At 33.8% G+C, this 12,807-nt stretch overlaps 1 non-coding gene across 1 annotated transcript; it reads left to right on the top strand.

The window, feature by feature from the left end:
* Positions 1–12,515: 12,515 nt before the first annotated feature.
* LOC136977286 (U1 spliceosomal RNA) lies at positions 12,516–12,680 on the top strand. Its single transcript, XR_010881064.1, has one exon. It is a non-coding gene; the product is annotated as a U1 spliceosomal RNA (small nuclear RNA).
* Positions 12,681–12,807: the final 127 nt, after the last annotated feature.

Here is a 12,807-nt window from a genome sequence, read left to right as displayed (position 1 = left end):
AAAAATAATAATTAATGATCTGTAAAGTGTTTTTATGAAATCATCCTTTATTATAAACTTGAAAATTAAGTTAACTTTTTTGTTTCATTGTACAAAATTATTTATCATAACAAGTTAATAAGTGGTAGGTTATGGTGCAGAAAAATCAACTCTTCCGCATTTTTGGGAAGTTTTCGTATGTGTGTTAATCAAGCCAAATAGTTTGGCCGAATATACTATTCGTTGCAACATTAATAAAAATGAATACACATGGATACATCATACTTCAAACAACTAACTTCAAATATTCCAGAATTTGAACACTAAATCTGAGAAAAATTCAACTCAGAGTTTGATGCCTTTACATTTGAACTGCACATGCAGTGAAAAAATGTACACACTGAATAAGTGCTATCTGTGTTGTGCACTCAAGTTGTCGCTTGCTCTTGCTGTGAAAGCATCCTGTTAGGATCTTAGCATGTAAAGATCTCTAATCATAAAAAATCACTGTTTAATATCTAACAAAAATCGGTTTAACGGTTTGTACTAGACATCGGTCACGTCCTGCCCAACTAATTGACCCAAACGAAAAAACATCCCTGAATCTTGATTGGACCCCAGTCATTAGGTTTTCACACGTGCAAAAACAACCGACCCAACACATCCCATGCATTATATGCTTGAGTATTTTCATTGGTTTTTTTCACATTAGTTTTTTGTATGTTTGGTTATACAGTAGAACTCCAATTATCCAAATTTATTCATTCTGTAAGTGATTCAGATAATCGAAAATTCAGATAAGTGAATTAACATATAAAGAATGAAATTACAGGGTAATGGCAGATTATTGTTATTTATTTATTCATAAATGTACAAGTAGCATCCTACTGACCATGAAGTCACATGATTTAAGAGAATTGCAATATGAGAAAGGATTCAAATAAATGCATGTTCAGTTAATTGGCAATTTGGATAACTGGAGTTCTACTGTGTATATATATAATTTTTCTATAAAACTCACTATTTATGAGGACAGGCTTTCCATATAGTTTATAGAAATTCTGATAATGTTCTGAAGATGGGTTTTACCACATACATTTTTGAAATTTATGATTAAGAATGCCGGGTGTAATAATTACTGCAATAGTTACTTTTATATACCTAGGCAACACTGGGGTGTAACAAGCTAGTGTGTATATATATTCATTAGCTTGTTACACCCAGTGTTTCCCAGGTATATAAAAGTAATCTTTATATACCTGGCAAAATAAAGACTGAAGAGGGGCATAAAGCCCAAAATGCACATCTGTTGTAAATTATAGAAAATAAAAATCTGCTTTTTTCCATCAATGAAGTGTTTCTGTATGATTTGTTCTCAATAGAAATTTTATGCTAAGTTCCTAAGAACGTATAACTAATTGAGAGAACAGCAAGTAAAAACTTTATTATAATTTGTTAATAAAACAATTTATACTACTTAATGTAGACCTATAGTTTGAAAAAAAAAATTATATATATGTATATATGCTACATGAAAAGCATGAGAAGCAATCTTCTCATGCTAAAGTGCATGAGTAGAAGAACAGCACAGTACAGGTATACCTCGAGTTACGTCGTTCTCGATTATACGTCGTTTGTCAAAAAAATATATGGAAAAATAAAAATCAAGTTTAAGTCAGTTCATTCGACTTTAAATCCGTCCGCCACAAACATTGAAGTCGTAATATCACTAGAGAAGCGTTGAAAGCACATAAAATCATATTAAAATATGTACATTTACAGTAAATGTTAATATAATCATCATAAATCCTAGAGAATAAAACATGAAAACATCTGTGTTTCTGTGTTGATCGTCTTATTTAGCGATCTTTAAGTGCTCATTATTGGTGTTTAGTTACGACGTAAGTCATAGTTTTGACTTATGTCGTAACTACACAAGTAAATTTGACTTATGTCGCCTCTCCTGGAACCAATTACCGATGTAAGATGAGGTATACCTGTATTCAGCAAAAAGAGGCAAAACATGATAAATATCAAATCCTGTAAAATATTTGCAAGAGCGAGAAATTTGCTCTCGTCACTTGTGCACAGTTTCCTTTAAGAAAACTATATCGCCGAAAACCTCTCACTCGCTACTAGATTCGTGTCTGCTTGTTGTTCATGAACTTTTAACCAAAAATTCAACAAATATGGTTCTGCAGCTCTGTATCCACTCGACTGGATCCACTCTGTATCCAAGGCAGTGTGACTTTTACCCGTTTCCTTGACTAAAATTTCCACTTCATGTTTACCATTCTGAGTCGATCAATGCCATAAAAGAAAATATGCCTTAAGTCCCAAACGGGGTTTGCAAAAATGACTTCAAAGTATTTTTCAAGGATTAGAAAAAACACTAGCATAAGTGCAGTGTAGTAGAAGGAAGTGAACTTTGATGAATAAATTCAAATCTTGCATTTTATCCAACCATTTCCAATATATTGTAGCTATGATCAAAATGTAATATAGTAATACTTCTGTTTTCATTGACTTTGGTTATTGTCAACTTTTTCCACAAAAAATTTGTATCGGTTTTTGTCAGTTGCCTCGGATTTCATCAGCATGCCCACTTGTAAAGATCAGGTGACGAGTGAAGAAGGATCTTCACTGGCAACCTAACAACCTCCTCTTTCTCTCCCTTCCTTGCCATCTTCCATACACTAAAAAGAGTCTTCAGAAAGGTAAATGCCACGTTAAATGTTCCTTTATTCTTTACACTAGTCTTTTATATTCACTTTATATTAATTCCTTATTGGTTTTAGTATTAAACACTGTATTTATTTCTGTATAAAATGTTTTTGGTATGTATTTTGGAGTGTATAGAACAAATTAATTGGATTTACATCAATTCATACGGAAGTAACTGCCTCGGTTTTGAATTTCGCCAATTGTTTTCGTACGGATTATCCGAGGTATTACCGTTTATGCCAACATCTTACCGCACTACTTCTAGTCAAATATCATATAGACCACGATGAAACTGTACAAGCCACACTTTCCACCACTGATAACAATACAAAGACAGTAATTTCTTATGTATGTAAATTATGTGTTATTAATACTTAAATATTCTATACTTTATTCTCTGTTCAAAATTATTTTACTGGTTAAATTTACCTATGGTGGCAAAATGGCGGCTCGTCTCTGATTCCAGCAAACAAAAAGAACTGTGGGAACGCACGTTCCAACTTAACCTAACCTATTCTAATAAATTACTATAATTATTGCCAACCAAATTATTAGAATAGTTTAGGTTAGGTTAGAACATGCGTCCCACTGTTTCCTTGCTGGAATTAGAGACGAGCCGCCATCTTGGCTACCTAAGGTAACATTGACCCATTAATTTCTAAAACATTTTAGAAAATTTTTATACATTATATCTATAGTAAAACCTGTTCAAAACGGAAACCTGCGAACTCCGAAGAAAGTATTCGGTACAGTGCAAGTCCGGTTTACACAGGTTTTGCTCTATAGGTGATTTTATTACAGCTACTTCTTTCGATATGAGTAATATATAGTAATATACACCGTAGTAAACTTCACACGTAGTGAAATAATTGCTTACACTTACCGTATTATTTGAATACTCGTCAAAAATACATGGAGGAAAATAAAACGTAAAAGTATTAAAACAGATAACCAGCACGCTTCTCGCTTTCAACGTTGCCAACCCGGATATCAAGATCGTGTTGCCAACTCCCTTACGTGGCTAATTGCCCAAAATTATTATTATTCCAGTTACAGTTTATAATAATAATTAATAAAACATATTAAATTAATCAAAGAAATTTAAATACTATAAATTTATAAAATTTCGAAGTTTTTTTTAAGTTCGAAGTTTTTTTTTCAGACAGATTCCGACGCAAACTTCAAATCTTTTACCGTTCGTCAATTTTCTAAAAGTACAGTATAATGTCCTTCGGTTTGTATTCTTATAATACTGTTTGTATAAATGGATTTTATTTTTATTTTCGAACTAACAAACAACAAAAATCACAAAGAACAAACGGTCAAACAATACGGATTTACAACGACTAATGTAGGACAGAATAGATAAGAATTCTAGGGTATACTATAGATTACTCCCTATGGAATTTCGTGTGTTTGGGTATATATCTGAACTCAGTGGACCGAGACGAGTTCAACGATACTCTACTTTTGGACCGGAGACGAAAAATAAAAAAGTTATCATACTTTTTTCCGGCGATCGCGCGATAATAGGGAGTCGCGTCGCTCTCCGCTAAGTCGGCCTCGCTATCGCGATCGGGAGTCCTGTCGCTTGCCGTTAAATTGCCTTTAGTAGACGTTTCCCCCTTCTTTTACTTTGTTCAAGAATTACCGTGAATCGATCATGTTTAGCACATGGCGGCGTGTGGTGGCGCCCGTACGAGAGGTCAGTCATGTTACTTATGGCCGCCATGTTCGCTGCCATAAGTAACATTAACCGAAATGGCGATCGCGCGATGATCGGAAGTCGCGTCGCTCTCTCCGCTCTCGTATCGCGTGTTTAACGCTCCGGGAGATGACCGTAGTCCGACGTCACGGTTTGCAGACTTTACCGCAAGATGGCAATACTAGCAACTACGGTGCCGTCTGCATGAGAGCATTAAAAAAGTATGGTAACTTAAAAAGTGTGATAACTTTTTTATTTTTCGTCTCCGGTCCAAAAATAGGGTACCGTTGAACTCGTCTCGGTCCCCTGAGTTCAAATATATAATGACAGTCCTGAAATTCCATAGGGAGTAATCTATAGTACACCCGAATTCTATTGTGATAAAAATCAGATTACAGTCCATACAGATTCCAAGAAATAGTATACTATACTGAGAAGTTTTAACCTTTCTGATGGATAAAACACAATATTCCTATATATATATATATATATAATTTTAAAACATTCAAAAACTCTGATCTTGTCAACAGTCCTTTTTATTGATATATAAGAGATGTACAGTACAGTACTTACACCAGATGCATTTCGAACTATTTTTATTGCGAATTCAAAACATTCTCACTTTGTGACTTTTAATTCATAATTAATACAGAAATAGAAGACACAACACATTAATAAATAAAGAAATAAATTTTAATTAGGGAAAGATTTTTGGAAAATTTACTAGTGTTTATTTTTTTTCCTTTCACTTTGGGTGTCAGGATTCCTTGCCCCCTTCTGGATGCGCCACTGTCTATACTCCTATTCTGATTTTTCTTCTTTGGTTGAAGAGGAAATTAAGTCCTCATATCAATTTTAAAATGTTGAATATAACTAATGTCAGAACAAAAAAACAAAAAAAAAACCTGCTTTATTTAAGTTAACAGCTTTTATCACCCAAGCCCGCGAGTGCTTGAGAAAAATTGAATCAACTTTGTTTTCGTTTCATATAAACAGAAAAAGTAAACTGAAGTATCAACTGCATCTTGTAATTATATAATTTCACAAAAATACCGGTTTGTGAATACAAGAAGTTTGAGAAGCGCTGCGCTAACACGTGTTACATCTATTGTTTTAAATAAAATGTTTCGCAGTAAAACCTGTTTAAAACGGAAAAATATTTTGTACCATGCGAGTCTGGCTTACACAAGTTTTATTGTATTTCCAAACAGAAAAGTCGTTATATGGCCAAATAGAAAGTCAAAAGTCACACATCTTACATAAATATTATTGATATAACCTTATATTTTAAAATAAAATGACCATATACGTTTGTAAATTAAGATAACAAATTTATAATTATTTATTTAAAATTAGAAGCGTTTAATATGAATTTTAAAGTACAGTAGACGTTTCCATATCCGTACTAAGTGGACAGGAATGATAAAAGTCCGGATAAGAGAGTGTAATACAGTAATTCTAAATAAGACTGTATTCCGACTTGTATTCACGGACCGGTATGTGCCTACTGATTGTAAAAAAATGTTTATTTTGACTTTGACGCCTATTTTTGACAATTACAATTACTTTTGAAAGAATTGTATTAAAATTATTTGTTTTGTTCTCGATTTTGGCTAATCCCGAATAATTAGTTTTATAACTATTCAGCATTATATATAATGCCAAACTAATTACCAGACTTTCAGTAGAAGTGGGTTTCTATTTAGTGCTAGAAACGTGAAAAAAAAACACTCCACTTGGTCACCCCATTGATGGAGATGCGAACCCGAGACTAATTACTATTGTTTAGTAGTTAATTAAAATGGAGAAAACAATTTACTAAGAATATATACAGACATTATTTTTGACAGAGCTTCAAAATTCGGAAATATTGACGGAAGTTAAAATCATTTTCATGTTTTTAACCAAGTAATAAAATAATTCTGATTGTTTATTTAAAATAACCAGTACAAAACTATGGCATTAAAAAAAAAAGAGAGAGGGTTCTAGGAAAGGTCTGCTGAGTGAATTGTAAATTTACTTTATTTATTTACAAGGATATGAATAAAAATGCTAGAAAAATTAAAATGGCGAATACTCAATTACAAAATCTTTCGTAATATTTTACAAAATAAGCAATGATGTGAACAAAATTTTTGTACTGGTTATTTTAAATAAACAATCAGAATTATTTTATTCCTTGGTTAAAAACATGAAAATGATTTTAACTTCCGTCAATATTTCCGAATTTTGAAGCTCTGTCAAAAATAATGTCTGTATATATTCTTAGTAAATTGTTTTCTCCATTTTAATTAACTACTAAACAATAGTAATTAGTCTCGGGTTCGCATCTCCATCAATGGGCTGACCAAGTGAAGTGTTTTTTCACTTTTCTAGCACTAAATAGAAGCCCATTTTCTACCGAAAGTCCTCCTGGGAGGCATTTCTTCGTTATGCGAATTGTTTTTGTCTACAAACCATTTAATTGTAAAAAAAAGTCTTACATCAAGTATGGAAGAAGATATGTTAACTCTTTAACAGTGGCGTGCCGAGACATTTGATGATAGGGAAGCTGTGTTTCTATAAGAAGCCGACTTCCAGGGGCAATCAGTTAATTACGCGTCAGTAATGGCCTAGGGTTCATTCGTACGTGCGTGGTGGCAGAAGAGACGTACCTGACAAAAACCGACAAAAAAGAAACAGAAAATAAACATATACTATGTACAAAATGGTTTGCTTTAGGACAATCTGCCGTTCGGACATCCTGGACGTCGATGTAGTTCTTTAATGGTCGATCGAAGATGGCTCCGGGACAGTGGCGTCGACAAGTCTGTAGGGCACGAGGAGACTTCCTCTGTTGGCGTCGGGAACACGGTCTAAGTCCGAAGTGGCACGGGTTACAGGTTGGCACAATAGACGAGAAACTTTTTTTTTTTTTTTTTTGCGCGTTGACACACGGCGTTTTGGTTATTCGGAACATTAACCGAGTGCGAAGTGTCCTCGATTGTCGGGGATTATATCAATCTTCGTTCTTTCTTTCGTCCATTTGATTGGTCATTCTCCCTCAATCACGCTTTCCGAGTGGTTGGTCCCTGGTTACTAAACGTAACGAGACTCTTACCCGGAGCGGGAGAAAAGTCAAAATCGAAGATGAATTCGATCTTCCACCGATCATAGGACGACTTCCTTCCGCGATTTATGGCTTCTGCGTCGCAGTTTGATATAAACAATGGGTGTCCGACTACAAACGACTTTTACCTATGATTTTTGAAACTAATAAATTTTTCTCTAAATTAACCGTTTTTTCGCGTCTTTCGTGACGGGTCAGACCTGTCCGGAACCTTACATTTCCATACAAGTCTTAAACAAATACTGGAAATGACAAAAATAAACAATTTATGTATTTTAGTTCTAAAATACAAATAATACATACATAATACAAATTGATACGATACAAACAATAATAGAAAAACTTGTTTTTTTAATTTTTTATAAACTAACTCTATTCGGCGATTTTTTCCGCAAAGTCGTTAATTACTTTATCACAAAAACCGCTCGTCGTCGACTCCATCGATGTATTTAAAAGTTCTTTTTCTATCGAAAGCAACGCTAGCGACGACAATTTTTCCTCCGACCGAGTGAGTGTTCCTGGCCAATGTATGAATTTGCTTCGTGGTCGAAAAACTGCGCTCAACAGACGCACCGGTAGATAGTACCATAAAAATTAACGATATTAAATCTTATAATTCTTTTAGTACGTCTTTGTTAGGATCGACATTAATTATAATATGTTTTATGTTTAAGAGTTACTTCTCAATATAGTCTGGACACGAATATAAATATTGCGATTCGCTACGTAATTTAGATAAATCAAAAAATTTCCCATAAAATTTACTTAATTTAAAGAATTAAAACACGCTTGGAAAAATTTTTTTTCATAATATTAAAATTATTAACATGTAAAAGTGATAAAAATTCTAAAGATTTTATGTCTGAAAATCTGTCAATATAATTACAGTATAATTAAAAGAAAATTATAATTAAATATATGCAAAAACTTACATAAAAGTAACATTGAATACTCTTTACTTTTTAAATCTTAAACAATTCACTTAGTCAGATCGTTCCCTACCCAGTGGCTAAGGGATAGAATCGTTGAAAGCGTTAGACGTGTGTAGCTTCCCCGGGCTAAACCGGCTGAGATTGGTGCTCTGTAAAGCGCATGCGCCAATGCCCGCTGGCTGCTTTACACCACTGTTGCCACGTCTACCGATTTTTCGGTAGATCTACCGATTTTGGGTCCGGTCTACCGATCTACCGATTGAAGCACCAAATCTACCGAAAAATTGACGATAATTCAAAAAAGAAATTTTTATTTTCAATGTACCTAAAAATTACCAATAAAACATTTTCTTTGTATCTTCATTTCTTATATATTGTAAAAGACTTTATTGCAATACAAAGTTATTTCTGCTGATCTGTTTAGCGCCCTCTATTATGTAGTAACATAATCACTGGTTACCTTATAACAGAAATCGCCAGAAATGTACTCTTTTTAAGCGCGCAATAATTAAAAGAAGACTTTTTTAATGAACCAGACAAAACTCTGTAAATCTCCGAAAAATTTCAGCATCCGAGGCTATAGATAGCAGCAGTACAGATTATTTTGTGTGGTGATTTCTTCTAACCGTGAACGAATCAAAAGGCGAGATAAGATTTACGAGAACAATTATTAGCTTACATACTTGAATTCTACACAAAAGGCATCTGCAATCGTGAACAATTGACGAATAAAGTATACATTTATCAGATAATAAACAAAGACCCAGTTTGTAAACAATTTACCTTTTGTATATACAACTGACAAGATTATCTTTCAAATTATAAACAGACTCGATCCCAAGCGGTCTTTTGATGCTCGGACATACAAAGAAAATGAACAGATGGCGCCTAACTCAAGCGCGGTTTACAATAACGAATATGATTAATCTTAATTAACATTTGACGTCATTCTATAATTCGTTGAGTAAACTGTTGCAAGAGTTGGTGTGAATGATTTAAAAAATATTAGAAATCCAAAAATGAGTGACCAAGAGTACGATAGTGGTGGTGAAGGCTCTAGTACTACCGGTGTTACCAAAAAAAAAAAAAAGAAATATGAACAATTCTACAAATACGAGTGGAAAGCCCTACCATAGTTCAAAGGGTGGTTAACCCAAAGTAAAAAAGGGCGACAATTTGCACTTTGCAAGTCTTGTGGCAAAGACGTAAAAATTTCAAGTGGAAAAGACGCTTTACTTAAACATAGTGTAAGGAAATTTCATATGAAAAAAGTGGAGACAATCTCAAGTAAACAAGTCTCAATGATGAAAACTTTTGCTATATCCGGATCAAGGGAAAAACAGTTGGAGGCATCAATTAAAGAAGGTACGTTTTTGTGACTAATTGATTCATTACGTAATTATGACTTTTTTAGTCGCATTTTTTCCGAAATTTTTCAAAAAATTTCAAAAAATTCAAGTTCTCTAATTTCTCTAATTATAATTTCTTATCTTCTTATTTGTTATTCAGGGGAAATACGCCTTTCAGCATTCGTAGCAGAGCACAACCTGCTTTTCTTGCTCATGGAGCATCTGCCGAAATTGATTATGAACATTCTCCCGACTCAAAAATTGCTCAAGGATTGGCATGCATCAGAACCAAAACAACAGCCATTGTGAAGTACGTTACTGGTAACGAGGGTTTTCTTCAAGTTTGTGAAGATTTACGAAATAAAAAAATTTTTCCTTATCGTGAATGAATCAACGGATCGGAGCACAATAAAACACTTATACTTAGTTGTAATGTATTTAAAAGATGACGTTATTCAAGATAGTTTTTTTGGTCTTATTAAATTAAGCGCTTCTGATGCAACTACCTTATATAATCACATTGCTGAAATGTTTAACAACAGTAATATTCCCTACAAAAACAATTTGATAGGATTTGCATCCGATGGAGCTAATGTTATGATGGGAAGTCACCATTCTTTGATGACACTATTAAAAAATGATGTACCTAATTTATATATTATAAAATGTACAGTATATGCGCATTTCACTCGTGCGCATCATATGCCTGTCACAAATTACCTAGGTATGTCGAAGATCTCTGCCGCGATATTTACAATTATTTTAATTCTAGCCCAAAAAGAGTTTCTGAATTCAGCCAAATTCAGCAATTTTGCAATATTAAGACTCACAAAATTCTACATCCATCGCAAACCAGATGGCTTTCAGTTCATGGTGTAGTAATTCGAATCTTAGAACAGTACGCTGCTTTAAAACTATATTTTACTAATGTTGTCAACAGTAATAATGTCCTTGCTGCAAATAATATTTTGCGAAAATTGAATGATCCGGTTTCAAAATTATTTCTAGAATTTTTGGATTATGTGTTGCCTCTATTCAATAATTTAAATGTAGAAATGCAATCCGAGTTCCCAAAATTGCATGTTTTGTATGATAATGTTTGCCTCGTTTTGAAAACAATTTATGATTGCTTCCTTAAAAGAAATTATATTACAACCACTCCAATCAAAAATATTAATTTTAAAAATCCAAGAAATTATTTAGCTATAGAAAACATGTATTTTGGAGCAAAAGTCATCCCTTCAATGACGCAACTGAACCTTACAGATGAACAGATTAAATTTTTTCGACTACGTTGTTTTGATTTTTACATTGAAGGTTGCACCCAAATTACTGTTAGATTTCCTCTTAAAAACAACTCTATAAAAAAAATTTAGTTTTTTGAACCCAACCGTTGTTAAAAGTGGGACTATACATACAATTATAGATGTTGCTTTGTTATTTCTTAATCTCATAACTGATGGAGAACTTCAAAGTTTAGATTCCGAATGGAGACTATTAAGAAATAATCAAGAAATATTTTCAAATTTTATAATCAAGTTTTCCTGTGCGAACTATTAAAGACCTATTATTGGGCAATGACTCATTATGGTTCGGCCAGGCCCACAATGGGGCGACCGGGTGGTGAGGGACGGGGCCCGACATATCCGGACGGACCACCCCCGAAAAATTCCTGGGGATTTTTCGACCCGTCGGGATTCGAACCCGGGTCCCCCAGAGCGGTAGGCTGCCACCTTGACCGCTCGGCATCCGGCCAAGTTTAGATCCGAATGGAGACTATTAAGAAATAATCAAGAAATATTTTCAAATTTTATAATCAAAGTTTTCTGGCGAAATATTAAAACTATTACTCTGGGCAATGAAACTCTTGCTTTTCCAGTGTTGTCTCGTTTTGTTGAGAATATCTTGTGTCTGCCTCATTCTTCAGCTAATGTAGAAAGAATATTTTCGTCAATAAATCTGTTAAAAACAAAACAAAGAAATAAACTGAGCTCTGAAACAATCACTGGCTTACTTCTCACTAAACAATTAGTTGGAAAAAATTACTGTTACGATTTTCCTGTGAAAGATAAGTTAATTTCAAAAATAACAAATAGAGTGTTAAACAACATAAAAACGGAAGATATTGAATAATAATTATTATTATTAATATCCGAAAAATAAAAATAATTTTTTGTTAGAAAAATAAGACAAAATGTACCTAATTAATTAGTAAATTACTCTCAATGTCAGATGTGGTAGCTGTATATACGTAATGTGAATGTACTGTATGTCTCTTTAATCCGAATGAATAAATCCGGTAGACTTCCTTACAGCTATCAGGTTAAGTACTTCTTTATTCGAAGCTAGCAGATATATCCGGCATTGTCCGGCCAAAAAGTAAAAACGATAGGCTTAAACGTTAAAATTATAACTATATTAAGAGTTTGGTTGCACCAGTATAAAAACAGTGCATATATATATATATATTCTGCCACTAGATGGCGCTAATAGCTAAAGTAGTCAAGATGTGAATCGAAACGATAAGAACGGACGGTGTTAAATGTTTATCGTCCTTTCTCTATAAAATTTTATGGACAAAGTAGGTTAAAGACCAAATCTTTCAACAATATGTAAATAGCTGATTAATTTAGAGAAGACGACGTGCATATTTAATAAAACACCAACGACAAGACCGAAGAATTTTAGACGAGGAGGGAAGAGAAAGGTGGTGGAGCATACTTACCTGGCACCGGGGATAGCCGTGGTCCCGATGGCGGCTCCCCCAGGGTGAGGCTTGACCATTGCACTTGGGTCTAGCTGACCCCTGCCACTACCCCAAACTGGGGCAGATGGGGTGTGTAATTTGTGGTAGCTGGGGACTGCGTTCGCGCTCTCCCCTTTTAAATAATCAAAGAATAGTGATATTTATTTATTGAAAATTACAAATGCATTTCGGACCTATGTAGCGTTTATCTACACGCGCGTTTTTTGTAAATTAACTAAGTTTTTGTTATATTTATTCTTAAT

This window comes from Centruroides vittatus, unplaced genomic scaffold, assembly GCF_030686945.1.
Source record: "Centruroides vittatus isolate TY-2023 unplaced genomic scaffold, ASM3068694v2 contig_1112, whole genome shotgun sequence".
Classification (NCBI taxonomy): Eukaryota; Metazoa; Arthropoda; class Arachnida; order Scorpiones; family Buthidae; genus Centruroides; species Centruroides vittatus.
This window is presented reverse-complemented; position numbering and strand designations above follow the sequence as displayed.